Source organism: Gorilla gorilla, chromosome 4 (assembly GCF_029281585.2).
Source record: "Gorilla gorilla gorilla isolate KB3781 chromosome 4, NHGRI_mGorGor1-v2.1_pri, whole genome shotgun sequence".
Lineage (NCBI taxonomy): Eukaryota > Metazoa > Chordata > Mammalia > Primates > Hominidae > Gorilla > Gorilla gorilla.
The window spans coordinates 179,260,265-179,278,738 of record NC_073228.2 but is presented as its reverse complement, the minus strand read 5'-3'; positions in this window follow the sequence as shown (position 1 = coordinate 179,278,738).

Genomic DNA, 18,474 nt, shown 5'->3' with positions numbered 1-18,474 from the left:
AAGCAGATTGATGAAGGAAGAAAAATGAGAGGGAATTAAAAGTGGAAAGCAAGGGTTTGTATGATTTCCAGTCATTGTTTCAATTACAACCATTTCAGAAACAGCTTCCATAAAGCTAAAATGACATTTCTCTTTGATTCAGAAAACGAATGCTTGGGAATTCTTGCTAGGCTTGCATCAACAAAAGTTGCAAAACCCTTGCATTTTAATATGGACTTTGACCATTCAGGGAACAGCAAAAACAAAACAATGCTTAAATCAGCAAAGGTTGGGGGCATTTATGAGCATAGCAAAAATTCAGGGAGCCAAGAAAAGATCTTGCTGAATGTATCACAAAGTGAAGTTTTCATCAGGACAGGACAGGTAATCCAATGAGAACCATATTTTTTGTTGTTTGTTTAAATGAACTCTTTAATGAAAACTTTAAATTCCAGATGATATTAGCCTTTTTTTTTTTTTTCCCGGAGCCTCACCAGGCTGCACTCTGTCACCAGGCTGGAGTGCAGTGGTGTGATCTTGGCTCACTGCAACCTCTGATTCGCTGGTTCAAGTGATTCTCCTGCCTCAGCCTCCTGAGTAGCTGGGACTACAGTTGCACGCCACCATGCCCAGCTAATTTTTGTATTTTTAGTAGAGACGGGGTTTCACCATGTTGGCCAGGATGGTCTCAGTCTCTTGACCTTGTGATCCACCCTCCTTGGCCTCCCAAAGTGCTAGGAATACAGGCGTGAGCCACTGCACCCGGCTGCCACATTGTTTTTGACTATAAAAGAAATACGTAATCAAATGAATTTGAAAAGTACAGAAAAGTACAAGTGTACACTCAATGCTACTCCCCAGAAATCTCCCTGCTAGATTTTTAGTGTATTCCCTTCCAATATTTTCATTCCTTTTCTGACCCACCAAACTTCAGTTCATCCCATGCTTGAGTTTCAGCTCTCTGTATGCAGAAACCCAGAAGCAAGTGGCACAGTGCTTAAGCACACAGGATCGGCAGACGGGTCCGCCTGGGTTCTGATTCCACCTCTGCCTGGATCGGGTGTAAGACCCTACACAAATTAGTTCCTTGATCTTGCTGTGCATTGGTTTATGTCTAAATGGGGTAAGACTAACACTTACCTGGGGCCATCGTGACCGTTACCTGAGATTAGATATGTGCAGAGATGAGCAAGGTGCCTGGTCAATGGTGAGCCTTGTTAATTGAGAGCCGTTTTTCTTAGAGTTCCAGCTTCATGGCTCCTGAAGCACTTCATAAACTCTCTCTGCATAGTTTTACAGTCCTGTCTTCTCTCTAGCCCATGAACTCTTTCAAACAAGAAACTCAGTGTCATTCAACTTTCTGTCCCCGGTGTCTAGCAGGACATCCAGTGAATGTTGTATTTGTTTGTTAAATATGTGGTGAGAATCCTGGTCCATGTGTTTTATGTTTTGCTTTCTTCACTCAAAGTTATATTTTATAAACATGTTCTCAAGTCGCATCATAATCTTCATTATTCATTCTTTCATGCTTTTTATTCACTAAATGCTTATTGAACACTGACTGATTCTACATTTGTCATTATTCTAAGTGCTAAGGAGTCTACGGTGAATGGAACACATGTAGCCCCTTGCCCTCACGCAGTTGATTGTGTAGGAAATGAAGACAGACAATAAACACAATGAATAAGCAGAATATATAAGGCCAGGCATGGTGGATCACACCTGTAATCCCAGCACTTCGGGAGGCCAAGGCGGGCAGATCACATGAAGTTGGGAGTTTGAGACCAGCCTGACCAACACGGAGAAACCCTGTCTTTACTAAAAATACAGTATTAACCAGGTGTGGTGGCGCATGCCTGTAATCCCAGCTACTTGGGAGGCTGAGGCAGGAGAATCACTTGAACCTGAGAGGCAGAGGTTGTGGTGAGCTGAGATCGCACCATTGTACTCCAGCCTGGGCAACAAGAGTGAAACTCTGTCTCAAAAAAAAAAAAAGTGTAGAATATATAGCATGTTATAAGGTAGTAAGTCCTATAAGGAAATAAAGAAGGGGGTGTGGGGGTGACAGGGAGCCAGGTCAGGGAAGACCTAGGGGAAGGTGCCCTTTCTTGTTTGAATGGCTGTAGAACATTTCATGGAGCAGGTGTGTCAGCTTCTACCTGACCTGTCGAAGAAAATCTTTTTGCACTACCCACTCATGCACATTGGATGCAGTGTGTTTTTTTCTCAGGTGAGGGAAGACCTGGAGATTTTGGGTCCAGAAACTCAGCAGAGCCTTACAGAAGGGAGGGAGAGGAATGCCGGTAACTGAGTGTCCACTGTGAGTGGGGCAGGCAACACATACCCTAACCACTTGCACAAATATCTTCTCTCGTCTTCACTGGAACCCTGAGGGGTTAACTACTTATATCGGTCAGGCTTCTCTAGAGAAATGGACCAATAAACTGTATATCTATATCTCTCTCTATATACTATATCTCCATCCATCTCTCTCTCTCCATCTATTTGTCTAGCATGATTTATTTTAAGAAATTGGCTCACATAATTGTGGTGATTGGCAAGTCTGAAATCTCTAGGGCAGGTCAGCAGGCTGGAAACTCAGGCAAGAGTTGATGCTGTAGTTTTGAGGCTGAACTTCACTGGGAAAATCAGGTTTTCCTCTTAGGGCCTTCAACCAATTGAATGAGGTCCACCCACATTATTGAGGGTAATCTTTTTTGTTTAAAGTCAATTAGTTGTAGATATCAACCACATCTACAAAACTCCTTCGCAGCAACACCTAGATCGGTGTTTGATTAATTCACTCTGTAGACTAGCCAGGTTGGCACATAAAAGCAACCGTCACACTACTCTACCCCTGATTTTACATCTCCATTTCTACTCTTGCCTCTAACTGTTCAGTCCCTGATCTCTTGGAAAGGTAAATAAAATCATGCGCCCTCTGCTTTTAAATCATCAACAGCTTCCAGTTATACTTATGATAAAATTTGAACTCTTTACTGTGGCCTATGGACCCTCATGATCTGTCCTGTTCCAGTTTTCCAGTTTTACCATATACCACTGCTCCCCATGCTCATGGTAATGCTGGCTCAACAGGGCAGCTTTACCTACCACAGGGCCTTTGCATATGCTGTTCCCTCTGCCTGGAATGCTCTCAGGTCAAATGTCATTTCCTCAGAGGTACCTTCCCTGGTCACCTGTCTGGAGTAGCCCCTCTCACTCACACTGGAGCTCATTGCTTGTTTATTTCTTTTGTCATACTGTCACTATTCAGAATTACCTCCTTTAGGCCAGGCATGGTGGCTCACGTCTGTAATCCCAGCACTTTGGGAGGCTGAGGTGGGAGGATCACTTGAGACCAGGAGTTCAAGACTGGCCTGGGCAACATAGTAAAACCCTATCTCCGCAAAAAATTAAAAAATTAGCTGAGCATGGTGTGGCACCCTTGTAGTCCCAGCTAGTTGGGAGGCTGAGGTGGGAGGATCGCTTGAGCCTGGGAGGTTGAGGCTTCAGTGTGCTGAGATCATGCTACTGTACTCCACCCTGGGCAATAGAGCAACATTATTTCTCAAAACAAAACCAAAAACAAACTAAACAAAAAATTACCTTGTTTACTTATTTTTGATTTGTTCCTTCTCTGTTTTCAGCTAGAATTTTCTACCATAAGGGCAGGAATCCTGTCTTCTTTATCCCCTGCTATATTCTCAGCTCCTTGAAAAGTGCCTGCAGTTACTGTCACAGCCCAGATTATGCCACGGACCCATTGTGGTGAGGACTCTGTGGTCTCCACCCCTGAACACTGGACGAAAGTCACTCCTCTCCTGAAACTGGTTGCTGCAGCCACTACCAGAATGGAGTCTCCCCTCTCTGGGCAGGAGCATCTGATTGTCTGAGCTGAGGTCACATGCCAGGCAACATCAGACCTTTCCTGTAGAGGCCAATGACGCCTGCCTCCCACTCAGACACAGAAGCTCCCTCCTGCCCTTTCTCAGTCAGGGTACCCGCACTCCCGACATCACATCATCCTGCTTTCTGTCACCGGCTTTCCATAATTTCTGACACTAATTTTCAGTTATTAGTGTCACCTTCCTCAGAGGTGCCTTCCCTAACCACTTGTCTGGAGTAGCCAAGAGTAATTGCGTTGTTTGTCGTTACTTTCAATGGCAAAAACCACAGTTAGTTTGCACCAAGCTAATACTTTTGCCTGTTCTGGAACTCATTCATGCTCTGAAACGTTTATTATTCATATAAATGGAATCATACGGCCACACTTGTATGTGTAGATGTCTGGCTTCTTTCATGCAGCATGTTTTTGAGATTTATCCATGGTGTTGGATTTTTTTCCCATTGTGGCATAGAATTCTGTTATATATCACATTTCTTTTTGTATCCATTTTTCAATTGTTGGACCTTTACAGTATTTCCAGTTTGGGGCTGTTATGAATAAAGCAGCCAAGAACATTCAAGCACAAACTTTTTTAAAAAAATTATTTATTTATTATACTTTAAGTTCTAGGGTACATGTGCACAATGTGCAGGTTTGTTACGTATGTATACATGTGCCACGTTGGTTTGCTGCACCCATTAGCTCATCATTTACATTAGGTATTTCTCCTAATGTTACCCCTCTCCCATCCCCCTGGCCAGCATTTCTTGTTTTAGAGTGAAAGCCCAGTAAGCCTCACATACAAAGCATCTGAAGAACACGTCATGAATTGGCTCTTTGTTTAAAAATAAAGCGTGCTAAGCATCGCTTAGAAGCCAATTATGTCTTTGAAATAGTTCCTAGAGGCTAAAGACAATGTTTATCATTTGGAGAAAACTGAGCCACTCCATTATGGGTTTTAAGGAACTGGTTCATTAGTCAAATTAATCTTATTATATGTAATAGGGCAGAATTAAGGAAGAAGTGATACTTCACATTTCTTTTTGCCCTGGTTCAGCATGCTGTTCTATTTCCTGCACTCTTTGGAGAGGAATACCGTACTCTGCCTGCTGTTTAGATCCAATCCATGCATTCATCTAACATGTATTTGCTGAGCACCTACTCTGTGCCAGCGCAGGACAGGCACCAACTAGTGAGTGAGACTGAGTCCCTCCTTTTGAGAAGCTTGCAATAAATGAATACATACACATTCCATGGGTGATAAGCAGGATGAAGAATGTGGGATGAGAGGTGAGAGCAAGGCAGGATGGGGGCCTATTTTAGAGGAGATGTGGAGGGAAGGCCTCTCTGTAGAGGGGATGTTGGAGCAGAGGCCTGAGTGAAGGAAGAGAGTGAGCCGTGTGGCTATCTGGGGAAGAGCATTCCAGGCAGAGGGAAGAACAAGTGAAATTTGCCTCAGGACTGTCCTAAAGGCAGATTGTAAAGGAAGCTAGTGTGAATTTCTGATAAGGATGTTGACCAGACTGAGACATGGGGAGGCTGAGGGTAAACTAAGTCAGGGCTCCAGCAAGTACATACAGCACCATTGTAGGAATTTCGCAAGGTTACCCTTTCTGGCAGACAAGTTACAGCTGACCTCCTGAGGATTCTCTCTAAGATTGAAAGAGCCCCAGGCTATGATTGAAAGAGCCCCAGGCAGGCCCAGCTTGTAAACAGAGTCCCTGGTGAATTCCAGCTTCCTCCTGCTCCCCTGGGCAGGAGCATCTTTGTGCAGTGCACAGGCTGCACAACTGAATGTGGCAGTCCTCACGGAGGGTCATTTGAAACAGACTCATCCAAATCATAGGCAAATTGCAACACAGAGTAGACATTCTTTTTCTGGTTATTTTGTTATGGATTTGAAAACTCTCACCAAGAACCCTGAAACATTCGTGGAGGGAGAATATATCGAGATTTTGGCTGGTTAGCTGATTAACTGATCCAACCCCCAACTGCCTTTGCTATTCCTCTCCTTCCTCATCAAATGGCTGAGCTGTTCTGGGCTGATTTTCTCAATGATAAGCTGCATCAAGGCAGAAAGAAAGGCTCTAGACTCAGAACTCTAGGGTCAATAAATCTGGATCCTTAGGGGCATGGAGAAAGTCTGAATGGAGACAAGATGTTTGAAAGAAATCATTCACTTTATTCCCACCCTCCATTTCTGTTTTCCTGTCCTCTGTAGGCAACAGCTCTAACACGTTACAAAATATCTTTGCAGAATATGTAATGCTTTGGGCCTATGGTTTTAAGTTATAAAAATGGTATTCTTTTGGAGATCCCATTTGCTTTCTCACTTGTCACTCACTTCTGAGTGCTTGGGATCTGTTTATGTTGTTTTGTATAGATCTAGTTTGTTCTTTCTAACTCCTGATAAAATTCCCTGGTGTAGAGCCACCACGTTTTACTTACCTACTACCTAGGATGCATTTTACTTATCTACTACCTAGGATGTGTTGTGGTACTTCTCAGTACCATTAACCCTGCAAAAACTTATTAACGTATATCCAATTATGGTCTTGTTTAATAAGGACTCCAGAAACATATCCAAGGGTGAAATTTCTGTAGATACCTGCATGTCTAATTTAGATAGCACTGCCAGAGGACTTTCCAGAATGATGTCATTGTATGACTCATCACCAGTGTGCAAAAATGCTCCTGTTTTTTTCATATCTCACCAAGACCTGGTGTTATTCTTCTTTCTAAGTTTTGCCAATCTAATGGGAATAAAGTGCTATATTGTCATTTTAATTTGTATTTCTTTGGTTATTAAAAAATTTGAGAATCTTCTCCTCTACTTATTAGCACTTCTTTATGTTTGTTGCCTTTTTTCCTTTGCTTTATATCTTTGTAAGTGTTCCCAGTCTGCCAAAAACATTGCTAATATCTTCCCCCAACCTGTCATCCTCCTGTTAGTTTTGTCTCCCGTGTACTTTTGTTGAACAGATTATCTCGAACATCGGTGTAATTAAATCCATTAATTTGTTTTTCTTTTGTTTTGGCCTTTTGACATCTTATTAGAGAAGGTCTCCCTCAACTCTGGGCTTAAAAGGTTTGCTCTAATGTTTAATGCTTTAGTTGTATAGTTTACACCTCACATTCAGGTCTTTCATTCATCTAGAAGGTAAAATGTAATCTAAAATCTGTCTAGAGTTTGTATGCGGTATGAGAGGTAGGAAGTCAGCTTTATTTTTCTTCAAAGAGTGAGCCAGTTTCCCTTGCACTCTCAGCTAAACTGGATCAGGGCGTTTAAGGCATGTCGGGATTTACTGCTCCCACAGAATGGAAATGATTTCATCAGGCTGCAGGAAGAGGAGAGCAGAGGGAAAACGTGGAAAACTCAGATATTAATGTGCTCCACGGAGAAGGAATCTGCATCCTGCTTCCCTGACAGAGCATGGTGATGAGTCTTGGGAGATGGGGACTTCGCTTCATGGAGATTCCTGGGCTCTCAGTGTGGGATATGGAAACAGCTGGCAGATCCAAAGTGTCCCACGGACGGGAATGAGGGATGTGTAAACACAAGTACTGACAGACGGATGAGCAACTATGTAACCAGTGAGCTCTTTGAACTGTCGCAAGATCACAGGGGCCCTCCCACTATGTCCTGGAAATTAGATGTAATCCCTAGAAAATGAGGAGGTAGGTAAACTTCGAATTAACTAAGATAAACATTCAATCACCCCGGTGGAAAGAGGGCTCCAGATAGAGATTTTTTTTTTTAGCTCAATTATGGGAGATGCTCGTGTTGTTGGCTAATAAGTGGAGTTCACACATACATCTTTATGGTTTCAGTTTGTCTTACTACATCAAGCAAGGTGATGCCTGAACTAAACTTGATCAGTTGCAACCATAGGTTGGCTAAGAATCCAAGAGTTTGGCAAAAATCAATGAAAGTATCTATCCTGTGAGAACCAGTTGCCTATATGAAACTTAGAATAAGGAGTATTGTAAAATTTATTATCATTTGTAAATTTTGCTCTACACATCCTTTATGTCAGTATATTTATAATGAATTTGCTTGATAGGTGCAGCAAACCACCACAGTACACATTTACCTATGTAACAAACCTGCACATCCTGCATGTGTACCCCAGAACTAAAAATAAAAATTAAAAAATAAAATAAATTTTCTTTCTATATATACACACCCATATATACAGTGTATATATACACATATAGTATATGTGTATATGCATGACAGCAAATCTCCTGAGGTGCCTATATGCATATCCACATATGTGATATATCCACACACATATCCACAGTGTGGACCCCAGCACTCCCCCTTAGTGTTCTGGGTTCCGGAACCAAGAAGCATCTCCTCCAAGATGGGAAAAACGTTGTCCTTAACAGCAATGTTGAACAGTTGAATTATTAAGCAAATCTGGAGTAGCTCTTCCTGGGGAAGAAAATGTTTTCATTGCTTAAGCTAATTAAGTTGGAGTTACTACTTCTTGCCGCGAAAATGTCCTCACTGATACCCTGATTGTGGAATAGTTTGGGGGCTAGTTGTTAAGTAATCGTCTCTCTGCTCCAAACCGAATTTTTTTGTACAATGCTTTGTGATTCTATGACTCTGTAAGCCACATTTGTGCTTTGCCAGCTGGCTCTAATGCAGACCCAGGGAGGGAGGAAAGACTGAAAGCAGAAGGAGAGACATGTCCCTTCCTGTTTGCATCTTATTCTTGTTGGCATCACTACAGCCTTGCTTCTTCATCCAAGAGCTAGGTTTTTTCCACACACCGTGATTCAGCCCCATTACACCCCTTTAGAGATCCCAGCACCTCTCCTCAGGGTTCTGGGTCCTGGAACCAAAGGGCCTCTCCTCTAAGCTCAGGGCCAGGAGCACCTGCTAAAAAGTGCTCTCTTTTCCCCGAGTCTCTCCGATTTCATAATCCCAGCCTCTCCTCTTCATTCCCCTGGTATTAGGAATGGTAGCTGATTCCTGCAGTTGCTACACTGTGATGGCTTCAGTGTTCTGTCACCTGTTTAAACAATTCTTTAGATTAAATCCTCTGTTAAAATAACTTCTGTATTTTCTGTTTCCTGATGAACTCCCTGACAGAATGTGTTCAATGGACATTCGTTGATTATCTTCCCATATCATTACTCCCCTTCTTCTGCTGAGAGAAGCAGTCACTTGTACCCCAGTTTGTAGCAGCCACTTAGTTGGGGAGCATAGAATTCAGATTTCAGCTCCAGGATGATTTGCTTAATCCTACTAGCATGTTACCGGCCCGTAGCTTCAGTTCTTGGCTAAGACAAAAGGCGTGTGTTCCAACTGGGGACAGAGAGAGGGCCTTCAGGATGGCATGGGAGGCAGAGAGCTCTGGAGGCCCAAAGGGAGAGGCGGGTGCTGCTGGGAGGGAGTGCACCACATGCGGCCAGAGGATTATGCTGACATACCCAAGTGCATGGCAGAGAGAGGGAGAGAAATCCAGTGCCTGGCCTTGATGCTGACCTTCTGAAGTCAGTACAAGCTCTGGGCTCTTCTGCCATTAGTCCCACCTCTGAATAAATTGGGCCAGATGTTCTGTTATATGCAATCTAACGAGCCATAACTGATGGCATGAAGACGGGAAACCAGGGTTTATTGAGCACACAGCATATACCCAGCTCTGGGCTGGGCTCTCTTGTGTAAGCTGTGTTGTTGAGCCCTCTTTGTACTGCTGTTTCCGTAGTACACATGTGGAAACTGAGTCACAGAGAGGTGAAGTATTATACTCAAAGTCACACAGAAAGTAAGTGCAGAGCCTACATATTTTTCTCAGACAACATTTTGTGATGAGGATAACTATAATTCAGGTTTAAGTGGCAGCAAAACTATCTATGCCCTCAGAGAGAACAAGGGGGCAGGTATTTAAAGAGGAACACATAGAAAGGGGGTTTTCACATAGAAAGTCTTAGTCATCCTGACAGGATTCTTCTTGTTGACTTTATTGAGGCATAGTTTATATAACACACACTGCACAATTCACGGTAAGTTGTATAGTTCATTGAGTTTTGACCAAGTTATATACATTTGTATATCTACTATCACAATTGAAATTTAGAATATATCCAGTGTCCAAAAAAGTTTCCCTTGTGTCCCTTTGCAGTCAAGCCCCCATCCCCAACAGCCATTAGTCTGCTTTCTGTAACTCTAAATTAGCTTAGCCTTTTCTAGCATGCCCAATCAATGGAATCCCTATAGCATGTCTTTTGTGTCTGTCTTGTTTTGCTTATCACAATGGCTGTGAAATTCCTCCACGTTGCTGCGTGCATCAGTGCATTGTTCCTTTTCATTGTCATGTAGTATTCCATTGTATAAGGATGCTGGATTTTTCATCCATTGAACAGATAGGATTTTTGAGACCAGCTTCTTGGCAGCCACTGGAGTGGGGATTTTGGCCAAGAGGCTTTGCCAGGCACGGTGGCTCATGCCTGTAATCCCAGCACTTTGGGAAGTCAAGGTGGGAGGATCACTTGAGGCCAGGGGTTTGAGATCATCCTGGGCAACACAGCCAGACCTTGTCTCTATGAAAAGAAAAAAAAAAAAAAAAAGGAAGAAAAGAAATTAGCCAGGTAAGGTGGTGAGAGCCTGCAGCCTTAGCTACTTAGGAAGCTGAGGTGGGAGGATGGCTTGAGCCCAGGAGTTCAAGGCTGCAGTGAGCCATAATCATGCCACTGCACTCCAGCCTGAGCAATAGAGCAAAACTCTGTCTCTAAAGAAAAAACAAAACAACAGAAAAAGGTGGCTCTGGGGTCTGGATGACTTGGGGAGGTGTGGTCCGAGGTGGTGGTGCACTGAACGGTTCTGCTTGTAGCTTCTCCATGCAGAGGTGGCCTCTGAAATTTCTGTTTACCTCAATTCAGTGCCTCTGTAGACCGTATCAGCTTCCTGCTTTGTCAGATTTTCAGTGCAATCCTGAAAATGACCGCTTGAGGCAGGGTTGCAGAGGAGGACAGAGAGGCTCAGGGAAGGAAGAGCTTGCACACTGCCAGCGTCATTTTGCAGGGCTACGAGGAGGGTCCAGGTTTTTGTTTCCAGGTGCACGACTCTCCCCCTTACTAATCTCACTGTTGACTTCAACAGCCCCGCTTGCATAGGAAGAAGTCCCTAATGTGACTGAGCTCAGCCTGCAAATCAGCTCTTGACATTGTTGGCTGTTGCGTAGTGTGGAAACTTCCTTGAGGAAAAAGGCCTTTGATTTGCTTTTGGTGGACAGCTAGGGAGGAAAAAAATCATACACATTCTTTGAATTACATCAGAGATAAAAATGGGACTTTTTAAGAGGGCCTTGTATTAAACAAAAATCTGTGAACACCTATTCTGTGTTGTAGCTGAGGCACTCGATTTTTCAGCTAATATTTTGCTTTGTTTAAAGATGCTGATGGTTAATTTGCATACAGCTGGAAAAAAGTCTGGTTCTTGCATGGCAATTTCTAGGAGACCTGAGACCCTTTTAACCAATACACTGCCTGCCAGGTGTGTACTTGATTTTTTTAGACATGTTTGCATGCAGCTAAGGCCAAAATGTGTTCAATTCATTTAGGAGAAATGCTGCAGTGCAGTACGCCAGAGCTTGAAAAATGCACTTGGATTTCAATTCAATTTCCCTGCTAAATAGTGCATTTGTGTCCGTATGGCTCAGTGTACTCTAGCCAGTATCATGAATCTCAAGGCTTTCTATTGCAGACAGCAGAGGTCCTTCCTCCTAGAGTAAACAGAAAGTAATTTGTTAAAGGATATTGGATAGTTTGCAAAACTCTGGAGTGTTTAAAGAACCAGGCACAGCACAGTTGGGAGAATCAGTCAGTCATATCAAGGGTTGTTCTAGCAAAAACAATGCAGCTGTTAACCACCTGCCACTCGGCACCTGTGGGTCTAGGGACTCAGCCACAGAGCTGTCCAGGTGAGCCTCTTATCTGCCACAGTCCTACCTTTCACTTCTGACAGTCATGACCAAGTCTAGTGGTACATCAGACAGGCCTAAACCAGGTCACGCACCTGTACCCACACTGCAAAGGAATCTGAGACTTTGCTTTTTAGCTCTTCATCCCCTATCGTGCTGTGAGGCAAGCTTCGAGGGCACTGGAATGGGTGCTGAGTGAGCCAGCTTTCAGTCTCTGCCACAAGTACTCAGCATAATTCAGCAGAGACCATGACGTTAGAGGAGCAGAGCCAGAGTCTATGTTGTCCCATTCAAGGCAACGTTTCAAAGTTTGATTTTTGAACCTCTGTTTCCTAATTTGAGAAATATGGTTAGAAATTGTACGTTACAGAGCATGGTGAGCGGCTTGGATCTCCCTTCCAATAAGAACTTGCTGTTTCACTGTGAGGAGTGAATTTAGCTGACAGCTTCTAGCTGTCAGAGCCTTCAGGGTCTACCTTCACTTTTGAGCAGAGGCCACACTGTTTCCAGTTCCCGCCAGCCAACGACCAAGCATGGTGGGAACACTAGGGCCTATTTCTGCCAATGCATGATGCTTGTGATGGGAAATCTTTGCTCTGAAGATCCCTATTGGGTTGGGGTGGCTGAATCTTCTGTCACATCTGCTTCACAGTCTTTTCCCTGCCTAATCCTGCTTCCTCTCCTTTTTATCATCCACAGGTATTACCCCTAATAAACTTCTTATATTCTTAATTCTGTCTCAGTGTCTGCATCCCAGGGGACCCAACTGATACATGGGACTTTGGTGAAGATGAAATGAGGCAATAATCCATGAAAGCATTGGACAGAGTGCATGATACACAATTTTGAGAATTTCCTCTTTAATTCCTCCCTTTCCGTTATAATCTATGTCTAATCCAATAGAAACTTCCATTATTTCCACTTTCAAAAATGTACCTTGAGGCCAGGTGTGGTGGCTCACACCTGTAATCTCAGCACTTTGGGAGGCCAAGGTGGACAGATCACTTGAGGTCAGGAGTTCGAGACCAGCCTGGCCAATAAGGTGAAACCCTGTCTCTACTAAAAATACAAAAAATTAGCGGGGCGTGGTGGCATGCACCTGTAATCCCAGCTACTGGGGAGGCTGAAGCAGGAGAATTTCTTGAACTGGGGAGGTGGAGGTTCCAATGAGCTGAGATAGTGCCACTGCACTCCAGCCTGGGCAACAGAGCAAAACTCTGTCTCAAAAAAAAAAAAAAAAAAAAAAAAACCAAAAAAACAACAAAAAAACAAAACAAAACCTTGAATTCATCTACTTTTTGACGACCTCCAGTGCTATGACCCCAGTCCAAGGCACCATTGTTTCTAGCCTTGTGTTAGTTTGCTAGGGTGACATAGCAAAGTACCATGAACTGAGTGAATTAAGCAACAGAAATTTATTGTCTTGCAGTTCTGGAGGCTGAAAGCCCAAGTTCAGAGTGTCGGCAGGGTTGGTTCTTTCTTGGGGCTGTGAGAGAGGATCTGTTCCATGCCCTTGGCTCTGCTGCTGGTGGTTTGCTGATAATTGTTGGTATGCTGTGGCTTGTGCGAGCACCACCCCAATGTCTGCCTTCATCGCATGGCATTCTCCCTGTGTGTCTGTGTGCAGCCAAATTTCCTCTTTGTCATTTATTTTATTTTTTTTGGGACAGAATCTCGCTCTGTTGCCAAGCTGGAGTGCAGTGGCATGATCTTGGCTCACTGCAACCTCCTCCTCCTGGGTTCAAGTGATTCTCCTGCCTCAGGCTCCCGAGTAGCTGGGACTACAGGCATGTGCCACCACGCCCAGTTAATTTTTGTATTTTTAGTAGAGATGGGATTTCACCATGTCGGCCCGGATAGTCTCAGTCTTTTGACCTCGTGATCTGCCCGCCTCGGCCTCTCAAAATGCTGAGATTACAGGCATGAGCCACCACGCCTGGCCCCAAATTTTCTTTTTTTTTTTTTTATAAGGATACCAGTTATGTGGATTAAGGAACCACCTTCCTCTAGTGTGACTTCATCTAAACTTAATTAATTATACATGCAACCATCCTATTTCCATAGAAGGCCACATTCTGAGCTACTGGGGGTTAGTATTCAGCATGTGATTTACTGGGGAACACCATTCGGCCCTTAACAGGCCTGAACAAAGCCTCCTACTTGGTTTCCCTGCTTCCTCTACTACCCAGCATTGAGGACAATCTTACATGCTTGAATCTGACCACATCGTTCCACCGCTTGGCTCCCTGGGTGTCCTCCTGTCACACATGGAATACCACCCAACCTCCTCACGTGGCTGGCGAGGCCCTTGTGCTCAGGTGTGGACATATCTCTGGCTTCATCCCTCACCACTCTCGTCAGCTCGGTAACTCAGGCCTCCTTTCCTCAAGTGTGCTGAGTTCTTTCCCACCCCGCGGCTTGTGTGCTGGCTGTTTTGCACTGTCTGGAAATCTCTCCCCTCCTGGCTCTTTCACAGATAGAATCCTTCCCTTTATTCAGGTCTCAGCTCAAACGTCACTTCTTCCAAGAGGTCTTCACTCACCCCCAAGTTAAGAAGGCTCATCCATCAGGATAGGTTAAATTATGTTGTGCTAGCAAATGATCCTTGAATCTCAGTGACTTACAACAATAACAATTCTTTTTTGTTTTGTTTTGTCTTTGAGACAGAGTCTAGCTCAGTCGCCCAGGCTGGAGTGCAGTGGCACGATCTTGGCCACTCCCGGGTTCAAGCAATTGTCATGCCCCAGCCTCCCAGGTAGCTGGAATTATGGTCGTGTCCCACCACGCCCAGCTAACTTTTGTATTTTAGTAGAGATGGGGTTTTGCCATGTTGGCCAGGCTGGTCTCAAACTCCTGGCCTCGAGTGATCCACCCACCTGGGCCTCCCAAAGTGCTGGAATTACAGGCGTGAGCCACTGTGCCTGGTCCAACAATGACAATTCTATCGAGGGCCAGCTGCAGCTCCTGTTCACGAAGACTTCACTCTGGGACACAGGCTGATGAACAGCCTTCACTGGGACATTGCTGGACTTAGGGCGGAGTGGAGAAAGTTGGTGAGCCTTAAGCATAAAAACCAGGCTTCTTCCTGGCAATAATACACTTCTCTCCAGCCTCATTTTATTGGCTAAATCAGGTCACATGGACACTCCCCAGTTCCCCAGGGTGGGGACCTATAATAGTCCCATAGAGTACAAAGCATGTGTTCCTTAGGGATGTATAAAGTCCCATAGCTAAGCCTGAAGTCAATGAGCTGGGCAAGTAGAATATTCTCCCAAGGAAAGGCAGCAAATATTATGAACAATAATTTACCAAAAAGGTCACCCCCAGCCTGTATTTTCTCTTAATACTTCCTATTGTTTGCTTTCTTTCATAGCAATTATTACAATTATAAATTGTAAATAAGTCCACGGTGATTTAGGAGCAGTGTGCGTACTGTGTGTGTATAAATATGTCATCGGATAAATGAATACGTAAACTTGAAAGATCATGGAACAAGGCCAGACTTTGGAATCAGATAGAATCAAGTATGAATCTCAGCTTTGCCTCTTCTTAGTATATGACCTCAGGCTAGTTAACAAGTATTTCAGTGCTGTAGTTTCTTCGTATTCAAAACAAGGATGATAAAACTTTCATCACAGTTGGCCCATAGAGGGCACCAACAAAACATTAGTTTCCTTCTCACTGTGTTGGTTTTGTGGTCATCATTATTTTTTAGGCGTGTGTGTTCACTGCAACATATATGAGCAATAACATGACATTGATTATGTTGCAGCAAATATAGAAGAACTTTTTTTTAAAAAAAATTGTACTTTAAGTTCTGGGATACATGTGCTGAACATGCAGGTTTGTTACATAGGTATATATGTGCCATGGTGGTTTGCTGCACCTATCAACCTGTCATCTAGGTTTTAAGCCTCACATGCATTAGGTATTTGTTCTAATACTCTCCCTCCCCTTCCCCCTCGACCCCCTGACAGGCCCCTGTGTGTGATGTTTCCCTCCCTGTGTCCATGTGTTCTCATTAGAACAACATTGTTATACTGGCTTTGATTCAGAAATCCCTCCATTTGAGATTGGCTGTGTTTTGCAGTAATTTAACCCAATTAATTAAATTGTAGATTTATACATTAATTAAAGTAAATTTAATTTAATTTATTGATCTCTTGCTCTGCCACTGAGTCTCATATGCTCTAGTGAATGTGTTCAATTTGGCTTTAAAAAATGACATCTGTTGATCTATTGACTGCCTTGCTTCAATTTGCAAATTTGCTTTTCATGCCATAAGTAGTTTAAAAATATATTTTTTAAGTAATAATAATGAGTCTTAGTCTCAAATCAATCTATGTGATTTGGAGAGTTATCTCTGGCTCTTTAGCATTTGATCCAAGAGCTACTCCTATATACAGAACATCCCAGCCACGCTTTCTCCAACGGATAGAGATTATGGTCTTTGAAGTTAGACAGGGCTGGGCAAGACACTGGCTCCATCATCTTATTCATTCTGAGACTTTGGGAAAATCCCCTCCCCTCTTGGAGCCTCCATTTTCTCTTGGGTAAGATGAAGATGATGTCTGCACAAGCTCCTCACCCAGATGGGATGAGTGCAGACTATCACATCATGCCCAGGAATCAGGACTGGTGCAATTGGTAGCTTTTACTGGCCCATGAGCTGTGGTACATGCCACCTACAGGAATGAAAATGGAAATAATATCAGACTGACACCAAAATAAAAACATGAATGTACTGCCAAATAAATCTTCATTCTGGAGGGCTTAGGATGACCCTGGAACGAGGTGGCAGCAGGGTGCATAAGGGGTGGCAAGCAAACGGCAGGTATTCTTTTTTCCATAGAACAATTTGGGGATGGCTCTCTGGTAGGCAGATAGCTGCAGCCACTTTATGTAGAATGCTGGCATTTCAGGGAATGTTCTTTGGCAAAAGGAAGCCTACCCTGGGTGACTTCGTCCAAAAGAGGACTTGATGGTAAACATAACGGGGCACTCACAGGCTAGAAAAGAGCGCCGATCCTTCAGGTCTGCCGTGGAGGGGTCAGGGAAGCACCGGGGTCTTCAACAGCACACAATGACAGAGCGACACTCTGGAGGCTGTTGCCTGATGGCTCAGCTCTGACCTCCTTTTCTTTTTATTGTGATAAAATAATATAAAATTGACCATTTTCACTCTGTTTAAGGGTATGGATCAGTGGCATTGACTACCATCGCATTGTTGTGAAACCATCACCACCATCTATCCACAGAACTCTTTATATTTTGCAAAACTGAAACTCTGTAATTGTTAAAATAAAGACTTCAGATAAATTAAATTTAACAGAGTTTAAATGAACAAAGAAGGATTCATGAATTGGGCAGTCTCCTAAACCAGAATAGGTTCAGAGAGACCCCGTTGCTGCAGTGTGGTCAAAGATCGCTGGACAGAAAAAGGAAAGTAATGTACAGAAACTGGAAGTGAGGTGCAGAAACTACTGTATTGGCTACAGCTCAATGTTTGCCTTATTTAAACAGGGTCTGGTCACCTTTGATTTGCAGAAACTCAGTGACTGGTACAAGAGTAGGTTACAATCTGTTCATACATCCAGTTAGGAGACAGTTCACCATGTATGGAGGGATCTTTAGGCTAAACTTAAAATATGTAAGCAGTCAGCTTTAGGCTAAGCTTAATTTAACACTACAAATTAGACAATGACTCCCCCTCTGCCCAGCCCCCGCAACCACTATTCTGTTTCTATGAATTTGACTACGGACCCCCTATGAGGGGAATCACACAGAGTTTGTTATTTTTGTGACTGGCTTATCTTACTTAGCATAATGTCTTCAAAGTTCATCCACATTATGGCATGGGTCAGAATTTTCTTCCTTTTTAAGACTGAATAATATTTAATTGTATGTATATACCACATTTTGTTTACTCATTCATCGACAAGTAAACAAATTAATTGACTCATTCCATCAACGGACATTTGAGCCGATTAACCTTTTGGCTATTGTTAAAAAAAATTAATTTGGAGTCCATGTGGCTGAGAACCCAGCACCTTGGATTCCTACATAAGCAAACTGAAACCCCATTCAGTGTGAGTGACCATAGCCTAGGAAAATGAAACCCCAGCTTAACCATTCAGAAACTGCTAACTAACCTCTCACTACAGAATTTACCAATCAGAAACCTCCAGCTGACCTCTAACTGGAGACTTCCTGCCTTAGCCAATCAAATATTTTCTTTGTCTTGCTTTCATGAACACCTTTTAACAATTTTCCCCTCACACCCTCTTGGTGGAGCCCACACTACTTGCAGTTTGGTGCTACCAGATTCATGAATCATTGTCTGCTCAAATAAATGCTTTAAAATGTTAACATGCCCACGGTGATCTTTTCACACTACTGTAAATGATGCTGTTGCAAACATAGGTGTACAAATAACTCTTTGAGTTCCAGCCTTCAATTCCTTTGGGTATGCACCTAGAAACAAAATTGCTGGATCATATGGTAATTCTATTTTTACGTTTTTGAGGAACTTCTGTGCTGCTTTCCATAGTAGCTGCACCATTTTACATTTCCACCAGCAATGCGCAAGAGTTCCTTCCAATCCCTCTACATCCTCACCAACACCTGCTATTCTCTGCTTGTTTGATAGTAGCCATCCTAATGGGTGTGAGGCGG